This window comes from Chlorocebus sabaeus, chromosome 20 (assembly GCF_047675955.1).
Source record: "Chlorocebus sabaeus isolate Y175 chromosome 20, mChlSab1.0.hap1, whole genome shotgun sequence".
NCBI lineage: Eukaryota > Metazoa > Chordata > Mammalia > Primates > Cercopithecidae > Chlorocebus > Chlorocebus sabaeus.
This window is the reverse complement of record NC_132923.1, coordinates 127,746,095-127,760,711: the sequence shown is the minus strand read 5'-3', so window position 1 is coordinate 127,760,711 and position 14,617 is coordinate 127,746,095. Positions and strand designations below refer to the sequence as shown.

General features: G+C 46.0%; 1 protein-coding gene and 1 non-coding gene across 2 annotated transcripts in view; one reads left to right on the top strand and one right to left on the bottom strand.

Moving 5' to 3' along the window:
* Positions 1-14,393, bottom strand: part of SLC2A5 (solute carrier family 2 member 5) — a 51,390-nt gene extending 36,997 nt beyond the window's left edge. The window contains exon 1 of the mRNA XM_073007858.1: positions 12,809-14,393. The gene's annotated coding sequence lies outside the window, so the exon portion shown is untranslated. The remainder of the gene's footprint in view (positions 1-12,808) is intronic.
* On the top strand, positions 10,819-10,988 carry LOC119619512 (small Cajal body-specific RNA 16). Its single transcript, XR_005235979.1, has one exon.
* Positions 14,394-14,617: the final 224 nt, after the last annotated feature.

The following is a 14,617-nucleotide window of genomic DNA, read 5'->3' as shown; positions in this document are numbered from 1 at the left end:
TCTAGAAATAAATAAAAATTAAATTAAAAATTAAAGTTCCCTCTGTCTGTCCAGAAGTGAACTGAGGAGGGGACAAGAGACCGCTGCACTGGGGAGTGGGGAGAAGGAGCAGTGGAAGGTCTTTGCCGTAGCCCAGGTGAAAGAACAATGTGACTTGGACCAACATGGGGATGGAGAAGACAGAAGTAGATACACTTGAGGGATATTGGTGATACGATGGGGGAGAGGAAATAGGAGCGTTTCTGTTACTGTTAATAATAAAACAGAACTAGGCCAGTCGCGGTAGCTCATGCCTGTAAACCCAGCACTTTGGGAAGCCGGGGCAGGTGGATCACTTGAGGTCAGGAGTTCGAGACCAGCCTGGCCAACATGGTGAAACCCCGTTTCTACTAAAAATACCAAAAAAAAAAAAAAAAAAAAAAATTATCCGGGCATGGTGGTGCACACCTATAATTCCAGTTATTTGGGAGGCTGAAGCAGGAGAATCTCTTGAACCCGAGAGGCGGAAGTTGCAATGAGCTGAGATCGCACCACTACACTCCAGCCTGGGTGACAGAGTGAGACCGTCTCCAAAAAAAAAAAAAAATGTAAAACAGAAAAGTTACCTTTCTGAATCAGAATGAAAAGCAAATGTTTTATATAAGAAAAATTTAACCAGGGCAAAATACTGTGTTAGCACCACACCACAAAGCAGGCAGGCACATCTCCGGGTCGTTCTGTGACCAGATAATGATACCAGGACTTCAGTCACTACTGGCCTCACCTGTGCTAGGAATGTTCTAGAATTTTAAAGTTTTGCCATGGGCCTCTTTTGTACAGGCTGCTAATGACTTCTCCTCATCCATAAATCCATTTGGTCAGTGCCTCTTCTGTAGTAATAGAATTGGGAGCAAGATCTGTGGCTGCCCAAAATAAAGACATTTCTCCATTGCTCTTGCAGTCAGTACAGACATAAAGTTCCGCTTAATGCAATGTATGCAAGATGCCATATGGCAGGCAGCTTCTAGAAACTTTGCTCTCTTAGCTTTGCCTGTTTCTCCATCCTGCTTCCTGGAATGGAGATGCCACCAGCTTGGGCCTTGAGATTGAAACCACATAGGACAGAGCACCAAGCTAGGAGAAGCTGGGGCCCCTTCCCCTGTGGAGCACCATCCCAGCTCCCCACCACCAAGCTGACTTAGTAGGGAAGAAAAATACTTCTCCATTTTGTTTTCCGTTACTTGCAGCTGAAACTGTTTCCCCCTGGTCAAACTATTAAATGCATGCCTGAAAATCTGTTAGGACACAAAACAGGAAGATATTCTCCCAAAGCCCCTGGTGGTACGAATGGCGGAGTCTCTTCTGCCTCACTCGGTAAGTGCTTCTGCACTGTGAGTGAGTTAGTTCATTTGCAGATGGTAAACAAGAGAATGCTGGCCGGGTGCGGTGGCTCACACCTGTAATCCCAGCACTTTGGGAGGCCAAGGCAGGCAGATTACAGGAGTTCAACACCAGACTGGCTAACATGGTGAAAACCGGTCTCTATTAAAAATACAAAACTTAGCCAGGCTTGGTGGCGGGAGCCTGTAACCCCAGCTACTCAGGAGGCTGAGGCAGGAGAATCGCTTGAACCCAGGTGGTGGAGGTGGCAGTGGGCTGAGATCGAGCCACTGCACTTCAGCCTGGGTGACAGCGCAAAACTCCATCTCCAAAAATAAAAAAAAATGAAAGAAAATAATACTGTCAGTAGAATGCAGAAACCGTGTGTGTGTTCTTAGCAGCATGTTCATATAATAGTTTGAGGTGGTGGTGGGGCGGAGGGGGCAAGCATTCTGTCAACGAAAGAGCAAGGCTTAGCAACGGTAAACCAAAAAGTATCTGAGACAGGTCTCGATCAATTTAGTAGTTTATTTTGCCAAAGTTAAGGACATGCCCAGAAGAAAAAAGCAGAATCTCAGAAACAGTCTGTGGTCTGTGCCTTTCTCCAAAGATGAGTTTGAGGGCTTCAGTATTTAAAGAAAAGCTGGCTGGAGGGGAAAGAGAGTATGGTAATCCACATGTTACAAAAGAAAACGTACAAGTAGAGGAATCATCATTTATATGTCTGTCTCTTGCTCAGTAAATCAGCACTTTACACAAGTAAGGTGAACACAGAGTAGCTCCTTGTGGGGATATTTAACCTTTTATTTGTCGCTGTCTGCTTGGAACAAAAGGAAAGACAGCTCCTTGCATGACTCAGCTTTCAGCTTAATTTTTTTTCCTTTTTGGCAGAGTGAATTGGGGTCCTGAGTTTTTTATTTTCTTTTCACACAACGTATGAAGACCTTAAAGAGAAAACGGTGCAAATTCTGCAGGGCTCTGGGCTGGTTTTGTGATTTCAAGAAGCGCTTTCTCCTGTAATCCCAGCATTTTGGGAGGCTGAGGCAAGAGGATCGCTTGAGCCCAGGAGTTCGAGACCAGCCTGGGCAACATAGGGAGACCTTATCTCTACAAATGATAAAAAGTTATCCGGGTGTGGTGATGTGCACCTGTAGTCCCAGCTACTCGAGAGGCCGAGGCAGAAGAATTTCTTGAGCCAGGGACCTCAGGCTACAGTGAGCTGTGACTGAGCCACAGAACTCAGCTTGAGCAACAGAGTGAGATCCTGTCTCAAAAAACAAAAGAAAAAGAAGTGCTTTCCAGGCTTTCTATGGAGTCCTAATTAGGGAAATGGAGTCAGGTTGGCAGCACCAGGGGAAAGCAAAAGGGAAAGCAAATAAGCTATAAATCTGCCTTTCTTCATGGTCCAGGACAGATAAACAAAGAGGAAGCAGATGAGTTATAGGTCTGTCTGTGTTTATGTCCCAGGAAGTGTAGCCCTCCTGAACAAATAACATACATAACTCACAAACTTCCCGCTTAACATCGAACGCCTCAATTTATCAAACATCCCGGCTGACAGAAGAAGGCAGGTTAGCTCCCGCAGCCGTGGTGTTATCCATCATCCCAAGAACCATCCTATAAAATCTCCAGCAAGCCTTTGTTTCCTTGCAGTCTGCTCCTCTTCTGCTGATACCGCCCGTTGCCTCCTTGCAACATATTTTCCTCCTTTCTCTACCTACAACTGTCTTGGTAAATTCTTTTACTCCCGTGCCACTGGTCCAGACAGTTGTCACTGCCCTGTGACCCTTTCAATAATCTTAAACTAAATGGTGGAGTTAGGAGGACAGCTGAAGACATTTTAATATGTAATTTGTTTGTTTTAACTGATTGTAGCCTGAATTGGATTTTCAATTTTTTTTTTTTTTCCTGAGGCAAAGTCTTGCTCTTGTCCCCCAGGCTGGAGTGCAATGGCATGATCTCAACTCACTGCAACCTCGGCCTCCCGAGTTCAAGCGATTCTCCTTCCTCAACCTCCCGAGTAGTTGGGATTACAGGGGCCTGCCACCATGCCCAGTTAATTTTTTGTACTTTTAGTAGAGACAGGGTTTCACCATGTTGGTCAGGCTGGTCTCCAACTCTTGACCTTTAGGTGATCTGCCCGCCTCGGCTTCCCAAAGTGCTGGGATTACAGGCATGAGCCCTGTGCCTGGCTTTTTTTTTTTTTTTTTTTGGAGATGGAGTCTTGCTGTGTTGCCCAGGCTTGGGTGCAGTGGCATGATCTTGGCTCACTGCAACCTCCACCTTCCAGATTCAAGCGATTCTCCTGCCTCAGCCTCCCGAGTAACTGGAATTACACACACGCGCCACCACGCCTGGCTAATTTTTGTATTTTTAGTAGAGGCGGAGTTTCGCCATGTTGGCCAGGCTGGTCTTGAACTCCTGACCCCAAATGATCTGCCCTCCTCGGCCTCCCAAAGTGCTGGGATTACAGGTGTGAGCCACCGCACCTGGCCGGATTTTCAATTTTGATGAAACAGCTCTACTAGGAGTGAAAGACCCAAAGATCCTAATCTGAGAAGAGAAAGCTCTCCACCCCATGGCAGTGGAGATCTGCCCTAGCTGCTGTGCTTATCGAGACTGCATTTATACTTGTTTGTGTTCAGATTGCAAAACTACATAGGATTCAAATGGTCCTTGCCAGTCCTTTCTCCCCTTAAGCCCTGTTATTTTTATGTGTCGCTTGGCAGAATGTCTTGTTCTTTAGGAACATGGATCTCACGTGATAGCAGAAATGCCTACATGTGCCTTTGAGGCATAAAACAGGGTTGTTATCAAGGTGGTGTCTATATTTGCCTTGCTTCATTGATGGGGAGAGGAAATGGCTCTTGGCCACACCCCCTTATTAATCTAAAGGAAAAAACTGAGGTGAAATCCATACAAGTAGAGAGTTTATTTGGGCCAAGTTTGAGGACTGCAACCCGGGAGCACAGATTCAAGTTGCCCTGAATGTATGTTCCTATCAGCAATAGTTACAAGTGTGGTGGGTGTTTTGTTTTTTTTTTTTTTTTTTGAGATAGAGTCTCATTCTTGTTGCCCAGACTAAAATGCAATGGCGTGATCTCAGCTCACCGCAACCTCCGTCTCCCGGGTTTAAGCAATTCTCCTGCCTCAGCCTCCCTAGTAGCTGGGATTACAGGCGTCTGCCACCACGTCTGGCTAATTTTGTATTTTTACTAGAGATAGGGTTTCACCATGTTGGCCAGGCTGGTCTTGAACTCCTGACCTCGTGATGTGCTCACCTCGGTCTCCCAAAGTGCTGGGATTATAGGCGTGAGCCACTATGCGCAGCCTTACAAGTGGGTTTTTAAAAGAAAAAAGGAAGGCTGGACACAGTGGCTCATGCCTCTAATCCCAGCACTTTGGGAGGCTGAGGCAGGCAGATCACTTGAGCTCAGGAGTTCAAGACTAGTCTGGCCAAAATGGCAAGACCCCATCTCTACAAAAATACAAAAATTAGCCAGGCATGGTGCTGCACACCTGTAGTCCCAGCCACTTGGGAGGCTGGAGTGGAAGGATCACTTGAGCCTGGGAGGCGGAGGTTGCAGTGAACTGAGATAGCGCCACTGCACTCCTGCCTGGGCAACAGAGTCAAAACCTGTCTCAAAAAAAAAAAAAAGAAAAGAAAAAGAAAGAAAGAAAAGGCCGGGCGCAGTGGCTCATGCCTGTAATACCAGCACTTTGGGAGGCTAAGGTGGATGGATCACCTGAGGTCAGGAGTTCGAGACCAGCCTGGCCAACATAGTGAAACCCCATCTCCACTAAAAATACAAAAACAAAGATAAAAAATTAGCTCGGTGTGGTGGCGGGCACCTGTAATTCCAGCTACTTGGGAGGCTGAGGCAGAAGAATCATTTGAACCTGGTTGCAGTGAGCTGAGATTGTCCCATTGCATTCCAGCCTGGACAATAAGGGTGAAACAGGGAGAGAGGGAGGGAAGGAAAGAAGGAGAGAGGGAGGAAGGCAGGAAGGCAGGAAGGCAGGAAGGCAGGAAGGCAGGCAGGAAGGCAGGCAGGAAGGCAGGCAGGAAGGAAGGCAGGAAGGAAGGCAGGAAGGAAGGCAGGAAGGAAGGAAGGAAGGAAGGAAGGAAGGAAGGAAGGAAGGAAGGAAGGAGGGAGGGAGGGAGGGAGGGAGGGAAGGAAGGAAGGAAGGAAGGAAGGAAGGAAGGAAGGAAGGAAGGGGTAGGCAGTGGGAATGTTGGTCCTGATCCAGACCCCAAGAGAAGGTTCTTGGACTTCGTGTGAGAAAGAATTCGGGGTGAGTCCATAGAGTAAGGTGAAAGCAAGTTTATGAAGAAAGTAAAGAAATAAAACAAGGCTACTCCATAGGCAGAGCAGTGGCCTGGGCTGCTCAACTGATTATACTTATAATTAGTTCTAGTTCTTTGCTAAACAAGGGGAGGATTACCCACTAGTTTTCTGGGAAAGGGGTGGACAATTCCCCAGAACTGAGGGCTCCTCCCACTTTTAGACCATATAGGGTAACTTCCTGAGGTTGCCATGGCATTTGTAAACTGTCATGGCACTGGTGGGAATGTCTTTTAGCAGGCTAATGTATTATAATTAGCATATAATGAGCAGTGAGGAAAACCGGAGGTCACTTTCATCACCATCTTGGTTTCAGTGGGTTTTTGTGGCTTCTTTACCACATCCTTTTATCAGCAAGGTTTTTGTGACCTTGTGCTGACTTCCTATTTCATCCTGTGACTAAGAATGCCTTAACCTCCTGGGAATGCAGCCCAGTAGGTCACCGCCTCACTTTACTCAGTCCCTATTCAAGATGGAGTCACTCTGGTTCCAATGCCTCGGACAGGAGGAGGGTAAGGGATACAAGACTACATATTGGGCCAGGTGCGGTGGCTCAAGCCTGTAATCCCAGCACTTTGGGAGGCCGAGATGGGCAGATCACGAGGTCAAGAGATTGAGACCATCCTTGCTAACACGGTGAAACCCCGTCTCTACTAAAAAATACAAAAAACTAGCCGGGCGAGGTGGAGGTGGCAGGCGCCTGTAGTCCCAGCTACTCGGGAGGCTGAGGCAGGAGAATGGCGTAAACCTGGGAGGCGGAGCTTGCAGTGAGCTGAGATCCTGCCACTGCACTCCAGCCTGGGTGACAGAGCGAGACTCTGTCTCAAAAAAAAAAAAAAAAAAAAAAAACAAACAAACAAAAAACACATATTGGGTGCAGTGTACAGCGCTTGGGTGATGGGTGCACCAAAATCCCAGAAATTACCACTAACGAATTTATCCATGTAACCAAAAACCACCTGTATCCCAAACGATTGAAAAACATTTTATTTAAAGAGGAGACAGTTCTTTACCAAGAATTTACATCAAAACCATGTAAACTGTAGATCGACTCTACATTGTTCTTTGTACCATGAATTCCAAAACCCTGAAGAAAATGGGCGAGGCAGCTATCAGGAACAAAGTATCTTCAAATAACTGCCCTGGACGTGGGTGGGGAAGTGACTCAAGTTCCCACTCACGTCTCTCTGGGCCTAATAAATTTTTCGAACCTCGCAGGGCTCACACTGCTCGGCTGTTTCTCTTTTCATTCCAGGTTTAGATAAGGGAGGAATCATTAACAGGTCAGGTGGACCTGACCACCCCACAGTGTTCTTGTTTTGCTTTTGGCACAGGCAGTGTTTCTTGTCTGGGGAAGGGAGAGGGGTGCATCCAGTTGGTTGACACAGAACTTCCCAACCCCGGTGCCCACGTGCAGTGTCTCCCTCTTCCTCTTTTGTGAAAAGCCACACCGCACCTTGGGCATGCCACCTGGCCGAGGGAACCCAAGTCTGCAGGGAGGGGCCAGAAAACGTGCACCTTCGAGTGTATCTTCCTTCAGGAGCCAGTTCCTTATTCTGTCCTCACTTGAGCTCCCTTCCAAGCTCCTACTAGATGGCCCCGAGGCAGAGAGGTTGCTGATCACACTTTGACATGCCTGGGGTGTAAACTTCAGAGACATGACAAGGTGCCTATGTGTTTTCTTACCAAGAACAGAATGTGACCTCGCCTATCAGAGAGTGCACGTGCCCAGGAAGGGCGTGCTCCTGGAGAAGCACAGGCAGAAGGCGTGAAAGCCGGGGCAGCAGAGGCTCTTCAGGACTCAAGGGGCTTCTGTCGGTTACACATTACCCTGAATAGACACTCCTCTTTTTATTTTTGATTTATTTGTTTATTTTGTTGAGACAGTCTCATTCTGTTGCCCAGGCTGGAGTACAGTGGCATGATCTTGGCTCCCTGCAACCTTTGCCTCCTAGGTTCAAGCGATTCTCTTGCCTCAGCCTCCTGAATAGCTGGGATTATAGGCGTGAGCCACCATGCTCAGCTAATTTTTTGAATTTTCAGTAGAGATGGGGTTTCACCATGTTGGCCAGGCTGGTCTTGAACTTCCAGCCTCAGGTGATCTGCCCGCCTCGGCCTCCCAAAGTGCTGGGATTACAGGCGTGAGCCACCATGCCCCGCCGATACCCCTCTTGTTAAAAACACCATAACATAATTTTAACTTATTATTTTAACTGTCCTTTTTAAAATAAATGTGCAGTCGATTTGTGGTAAGTATATTCACATTGTTATGAAACAGATCTCCAGAACCTTTTTATCTTGCGAAACTGAAACTCTATCCCCATTAAACAACTACTCCCCATTTTCCCTCCCCAAAGCCCCTGGTAACCACCATTCTACTTTTCTGCTTCTACGAGATTGGGCACTCACGATGCCTCATGTAAGTAGGATCATGCAGTATTTGTCTTTTTGTAACTGATTTCTGAAGACCTAGAGCATGTCTTCATGAGTCCTTCCTGTTGTAACATGGAACAAGATTGCCTTCCTTTCTAAGGCTGGATCATACTCCGTTGTGCACACACCACATCTGGTTTACCCATTTATCTGTCAGCAGTCACTTGGGTTGCCTCTATTAATACCTTTGGCAATTGTAAGAAATGCAGCTATGTGCATGAGTGTACAAGTATCTCGATGAGCCCCCACTTTCAATTATTTTGGATATGTACCCAGAAGTGGGATTGCTGGATCACATGGTAATTCAAATTTTAATTTTTTTTAGGAATCACCACTCGGTTTTCCACAGTAGCTACACCATTTTACATTCTCACCAACAGTATGTAAGAGTTTCAGTTTCTCCACATCCTCACCAACACTTGTTATTTTCTGGGTTGTTGTTGTGTTATTGTTGTTGTTGTTTTTGGTAGTAGCCATCCTAACAGGTGTGAGGCGATCTCTCATTGTGGTTTTGATTTGCTTTTGCCTAATGATGAGTGATGTTGAGCATCTTTCCACGTTCGTGTTGACCATCCGTACATCTTTGGAGAAATGTCTATTCAAGTTCTTTCCTAATGAGACCACTCTCTTGAATCACAGAAAATGAGACTAGGCAGGCCATAAATAATATCCAGTGGTGTGCAGGAGCCAGCTTATGTATAATGTGAAAATAAATAATTCAAAATCAAAGCTGTTGGAAATTGGAATTATTTTGAGTCTTAAAGGAAGGTGCTTATAGGACCTTTAACCCCTCTCGCCTGGGCCGACAGGTGTGAGTCACTCTGCCTGGCCATGAATACACTCCTTTCAACTGGATTCTGATTCTTTAGATCATTTCAGGTTGCCAATAACCTCATCAACATCAAAAACTGGTGGGCGAGGTTGCTCACGCCTGCAAAATCAGCACCTCAGAGGCCGAGGTGGGCGAATCACTTTAGCTCAGGAGTTAAGACTGGCCTGGGCAATGTGGTGAAACTTCATCTCTACAAAAAATACTAAAAAAAAAAAAAAAAGAAAAAGAAAAAAAGCTAGCTCAGGGTGATGGCACATGCCCTTGTTCCCAGCTCCTCAGGAGGCTGAGGTGGGAGGATCACTTGAGCCTGAGTGGTCAGGGCTGGAGTGGGCTGTGATCATACCACCGCACTCCAGGCCGGGCAACAGCATGAGACCTTGTTTCAGGAAAAAAACAAAAAACAAAAAACACGACCAGAACAAAACCCACACTTTTGTGCCTCAAAAGACATTATCAAGAAAGTGAAAAGATGAGCTGGGGACAGTGGCATGTGCCTATATTCCCAGAGACTTGGGAGGCTGAGGCAGGAGAGATCAGGAGTTCAAGTCCAGCCTGGGCAATGGAGATAGACTCCTTCTCTTAAAAAAAAAAAAAAAAAAAAAAAGTAAAAAGACAAGAGACCAGAAGAAAAATTTTTGCAAATCATATATCTTATAAGGGTCTGGTATCCAGAATATATAAAGACCTCTTACAACTCAACAACAAAAGACAAACAACCTAATTCAAAATGGGCAAAACACTTTTGAATAGATTATTTTCTCCAAAGAAGATATGCAAATGACCAAGAAGCACTTGAAAAGATACTTGGCATCATTACTCACTAGAGAAATGCAAATCAAAAACAAAATGAGGCATCATTTCACACATTAGGATGACTATCATACGTAAAAAAAAAAAAAAAGGAAATTAACTAGTGTTGGTGGTCAGGTGAGGTGGCTCACACCTATAATCCCAGCACTTTGGGAAGCTGAGGTGGGTGGATCACTTTAGCCCAGGAGTTCAAGACCAGCCTGGGCAACATAGCAAAACCCTGTCTCTACTAAAAATAGAAAAATTAACCAGGTGTGGTGGTGCACACCTGTAATCCCAGCTACTCGGGAGGCTGAGGCATGAGAATTGCTTGAACTCAGGAGGTGGAGGTTGCAGTGACCTGAGATTGCACCATTGCTTCCCAGCCTGGGAGACAGAGCAAGACTCTGGGAGACAGAGCAAGACTCTGTCTCCAAAAAATAAAATAAAACAAATGTTGGTTAGAATGTGGAAAAATTAGAACTCTTGTACCTTGCTGATGGGAATGTAAAATGGTTCAGGTACTGAGGAAAACAGTTTGGTGGTTCCTCAAAAACTTAAACATAGAATTACCATATGACCCAGCAATTCTACTCCTAGATGTATACCCAAAAAGAACGAAAAACATGTACTCAAGCAAATACACATGCATATATGTTCACAGCAGCAGTATCTATAATCACCAAAAGGGGGAAACAGCCCAAATGTCCATCAGTGGATGAACAGATAGGCAAATTGTGGCACATACACAATGGAATACTATACAGCTATAAGAAGAAATGAGCCAGGCACAGGGGTGCATGCCTGTAGTCCCAGCTCCCCAGGAGGCTGAGGTGGGAGGATCACTTGAGTCCCAGAGTTCAAGTCTAGCCTTGGCAACATAGGGAGATTCTGTCTCTAAAAAGAAAAAAAAAAAAAAAAACAGAAGTACTGATACGTGCTACATGAGCTTCAAAAACATGCTGAGTAAAAGAAGCCAGACAGAAAAAGGTTGCATATTGTACGATCCCATTTATGTGAAAAATACAGAATAGGTAAATCCATAGAGAATACAGATTGATGGTCTGGGAAAAGGCTCCTATGTTGTTGAACCTGCCCAGTTGTGGGTGTGCAGCCCAACTCTGACCTAAGTAAATTCCCAGAAGTCTTTCCTGTATTTTGAATTTGTAGTAACAGCTGTGGGCATTCTAGCAGCAGTTCGATGATCATATATGATACCGCAAACAGGACAAAAAAATGCAGATTGGTGGTTGCCAGGGACTGGGCGCAGGGGTAATGAGAAGTGACAGCTAATAGGCACCTTTTCCTTTTGGGGTGAAGAAATAGATGAAGTTATTCATTAATTGTGCAACCCTGTGAATATACTAAATGCTGCCAAATTGTTCACTTTCAAATGGTTAATTTCATGTTATGTACATTTCACCTCAATAAAAAAAAGAAATCAATACTAGCCTGGGTAACACAGCAAGACTCTGTCTCAAAAAAAATTTTTTTAAAGACAGCTGTTTTGCTGGGACATCATTTATCTACCACTTACAGAACTGTAAGCTCAAATGCAATGCAAGGGCAGGGCCCTGCTGAATCAGGAATAATATGCTTTAAGCAATGCAGTTTTCCATGAAAGCGCACATTTTTCTCCATGGTTTGAACTCTGCCATGGTGAAAATGAGACAGGAATAATATAGGGTGATCGCAGGAGAATAGAAAATTCCAGGCAGCAGTTTTGCATGACTAGCAAAGGGAAACCATTGAAATAGCTGCAGAAGCAGGGGCCCTGAAAAACAGGATGTGGGCCAAGCTGGCTAAAGCCAACTGGAACCAATATAGCGCTGGATTTGACCTAGGTTTCACGTAGGACCTCATTATACGCTCATTAACATACTAAACCCTGCCAGGTTTGGTGGCTCCCGCCTGTAATCCCAGCACTTTGGGAGGCTGAGGCGGGCGGATCACCTGAGGTCAGGAGTTCAAGACCAGCCTGGCCAACGTGGTGAAACCCCATCTTTACTAATAACACAAAAAAATTAGCAGGACATGGTGGCACATGCCTGTAATTCCAGCTACTCAGGAGGCTGAGGCAGGAGAATCGCTTGAACCCAGGAGGTGGAGGTTGCAGTGAGTCGAGATCATACCATTGCACTCCAGCCTGGGCAACAAGAGTGAAACTCCATCTCAAAACAAACAAACAAACAAACAAAAACATACTAAACCCACATCCACCAGTGCCATGACAGTTCCTGGGACATCCATATTTGGCATAAAAACAGGTAACACCACACTTTTGAGAAACCCTCACCTTTTTCCAGGAATCTTCATAAATATCCCACCCCTTGGTTAAAGAAACCCAGAAGGTGGCAGCTGCAAAGCCCGCTGGATGCAACTCTCTTGCGTAGGCCCGAACTCTCCTTTCTTGAGTGTGTACCTTTTGCTTTGCAATAAATCTCTGTACTTTCACTATTTTCTGACTTGTCCTTGAATTCCTTCTAGCAAAGGGGTCAAGAGCCTGGACACCGCCTGGGGTTAAGGTCCCACTGGCGTTTGGGGACCTCCCCTAGCCCACTGGCATCAGAAACATTACACAAATCTGCTCACACTATAAATCAGCACCCGGCCCACCATCCCAGCCTGTTGAACATTTTCCAGCACATCACGGACTCTGGTACTACATCGGGCAGCAGGTCCAGATAACACATCTTGCATCTCACCTGGGATCTTGAGGAACATGCTATGGAAGCCAGCAGCCCTATGGGGGCAGCCACACCACGTGAGCATCGGCCACACCCTTGGCGACCCTGGAACCAGACCATCCTCCAGCCCCTGTTGGTCTGGAAACCTGCAACGGCCCCATCACTTGGGAACTGGTTAGAAAAAATGCAAAATCCACTTGATTCCAGATCTGCTGAATCAGAACCTGCATTTTGGCCACATCCCTGGTGGTTCAAGCTCACATTTAAGTTCAAGAAGCTCTGCTCTGGGCTTTTCCTGAATGCGGCACACCAGTGATTCCTCCTGGCCCCAAGGCCTCTGTGCCCAACCGGGGCTGACTTACCCCTGGCCTTGCACAGCACCCCCAAGGCTCTCCTTGGTGTTGATGTGGGCACTGGCTGACTGCCAACAGCACTCTGTGCCTGCTCTCTGACTCTGTCCCGCGTCTGCTTTTCCTCCTGGGATAACGTGGTGCTGGTGTTGATGAAAAGAGTCAAACTGTAAAATATTTTTAGAGATTTATTCTGAGCCAAATACGAGTGACCACGACCTGTGACACAGCCCTCGGGGGTCCTGAGAACATGTGCCCAAGGGGGTCAGGGTACAGCTTGCTTTTCTACATTTTAGGGAGGCATGAGACATCAATCAAATATATTTAAGAAATACATTGTTTTGGTCCAGAAAAGCGGGACAGTTCAAAGGTAGGGGAGGGTTCTTACAGGCTATAGTAAATTTAAACACTTTCTGGTTGACGGTTGAATTTGTCTAAAGACCTGGGATTAAACAGAAAGGAATGTCTGTAAGATAAGAGGTTGTGGAGACCAAAGTTTTATCATGCAGATGAAGCTTTTAGCTAGCAGGTTTCAGAGAGAATAAGTTGCAAAATGTTTCTTACCGTCTTTAAAGTCTGTGTTGTTCATGCTGGAGAGATTTGATGAGGTATGTTCGAACCCTACTTCCACTATGGCCTGAAACAATCTCTCAGGTTAAGTTTTAAGAGCCCCGGCTGAGAGAAGTTCATTCAGATGGTTGTGCGGGCGGGCGGGGTTGGGGGGAACTTAGAATTTTATTTTTGGTTTACACTGGAGTGACAGTGGTGCAGGATGGGGCAGGTTTGTTCCCCTCCAGGCGAAGACAAGTGCTGGCTGCAGAGAGGTTTTATCTGCTGGTATTTGAGAAGCTTTCCCTGAGGCAACAGGCCCAGGCAAGTTCAGGGTTCTGCTTTCTTCCAGGGAGAAAAGCTAAAGGGAGGGAGGATCTGATCCCATCTCTGGCATCATGGTCCTAAGAAATTGCTGGAAATGGTTTCCTCATTAACAGGTACTGCCCAACAAGAATAAATCTTCCCTCCCGGGTCTCCTATTGACTGCTGAGGGTGGGCCTGGGTTCCTGGGAACAAAGGAGGGGTGAGGTGGGACAGGGAGTTCAATCTTCATGATCACTTGGGTAATGCAAGAAAGGCTAACTAGCAGGGATAATGACAGCTGGGCTTTCTCTAGGGCTCTTTCTCCAGCTTAGTCATTGCCTGAAGTGTAATTGCCCGGATGGGTTCTTCCTGCCGGCTACACTGACAAAGTCAATTGACTGAAACCATGGCATTGCAGTAAAGAAAGAGTTTAATTGCTACGAGGCCAGCCACGCCCTAAGGGAGAGGGAGTTACCACTCAAATTAATCTCCCTGAAAGCTCAGAGGCCAGGGATTTTCTTTTTTTCTTTTTTTTCTTTTTTTTTTTTTTGAGTTGAAGTCTCACTTTGTTGCCCAGGCTGGAGTGCAGTGGCACAGTCTCAGCTCACTACAACCTCTGCCTCCCAGGTTCAAGTGATTCTCCTGCCCCAGCCTCCTGAGTAGCTAGGATTACAGGCATGTACCACCATGCCTAGCTAATTTTTGTATTTTTTTAGTAGAGATGGGGTTTCACCAAGTTGGTCAGGTTGGTCTTGAACTCCTGACCTCAAGCAATCCACACACCTTGACCTCCCAAAGTGCTGGGATTATAGGCGTAAGCCACTGTGCCTGGCCAAGGTTAGGGATTTTCAAAGATAGTTTGGTGGGCAGCAGACTAGGGAATGGATGCTATTGATTGGTTGGGGAATGCCATCATAAGGGTATGGAAAATGGTACTGGTGCTTAACAGAGCAGGAGCATCACCAT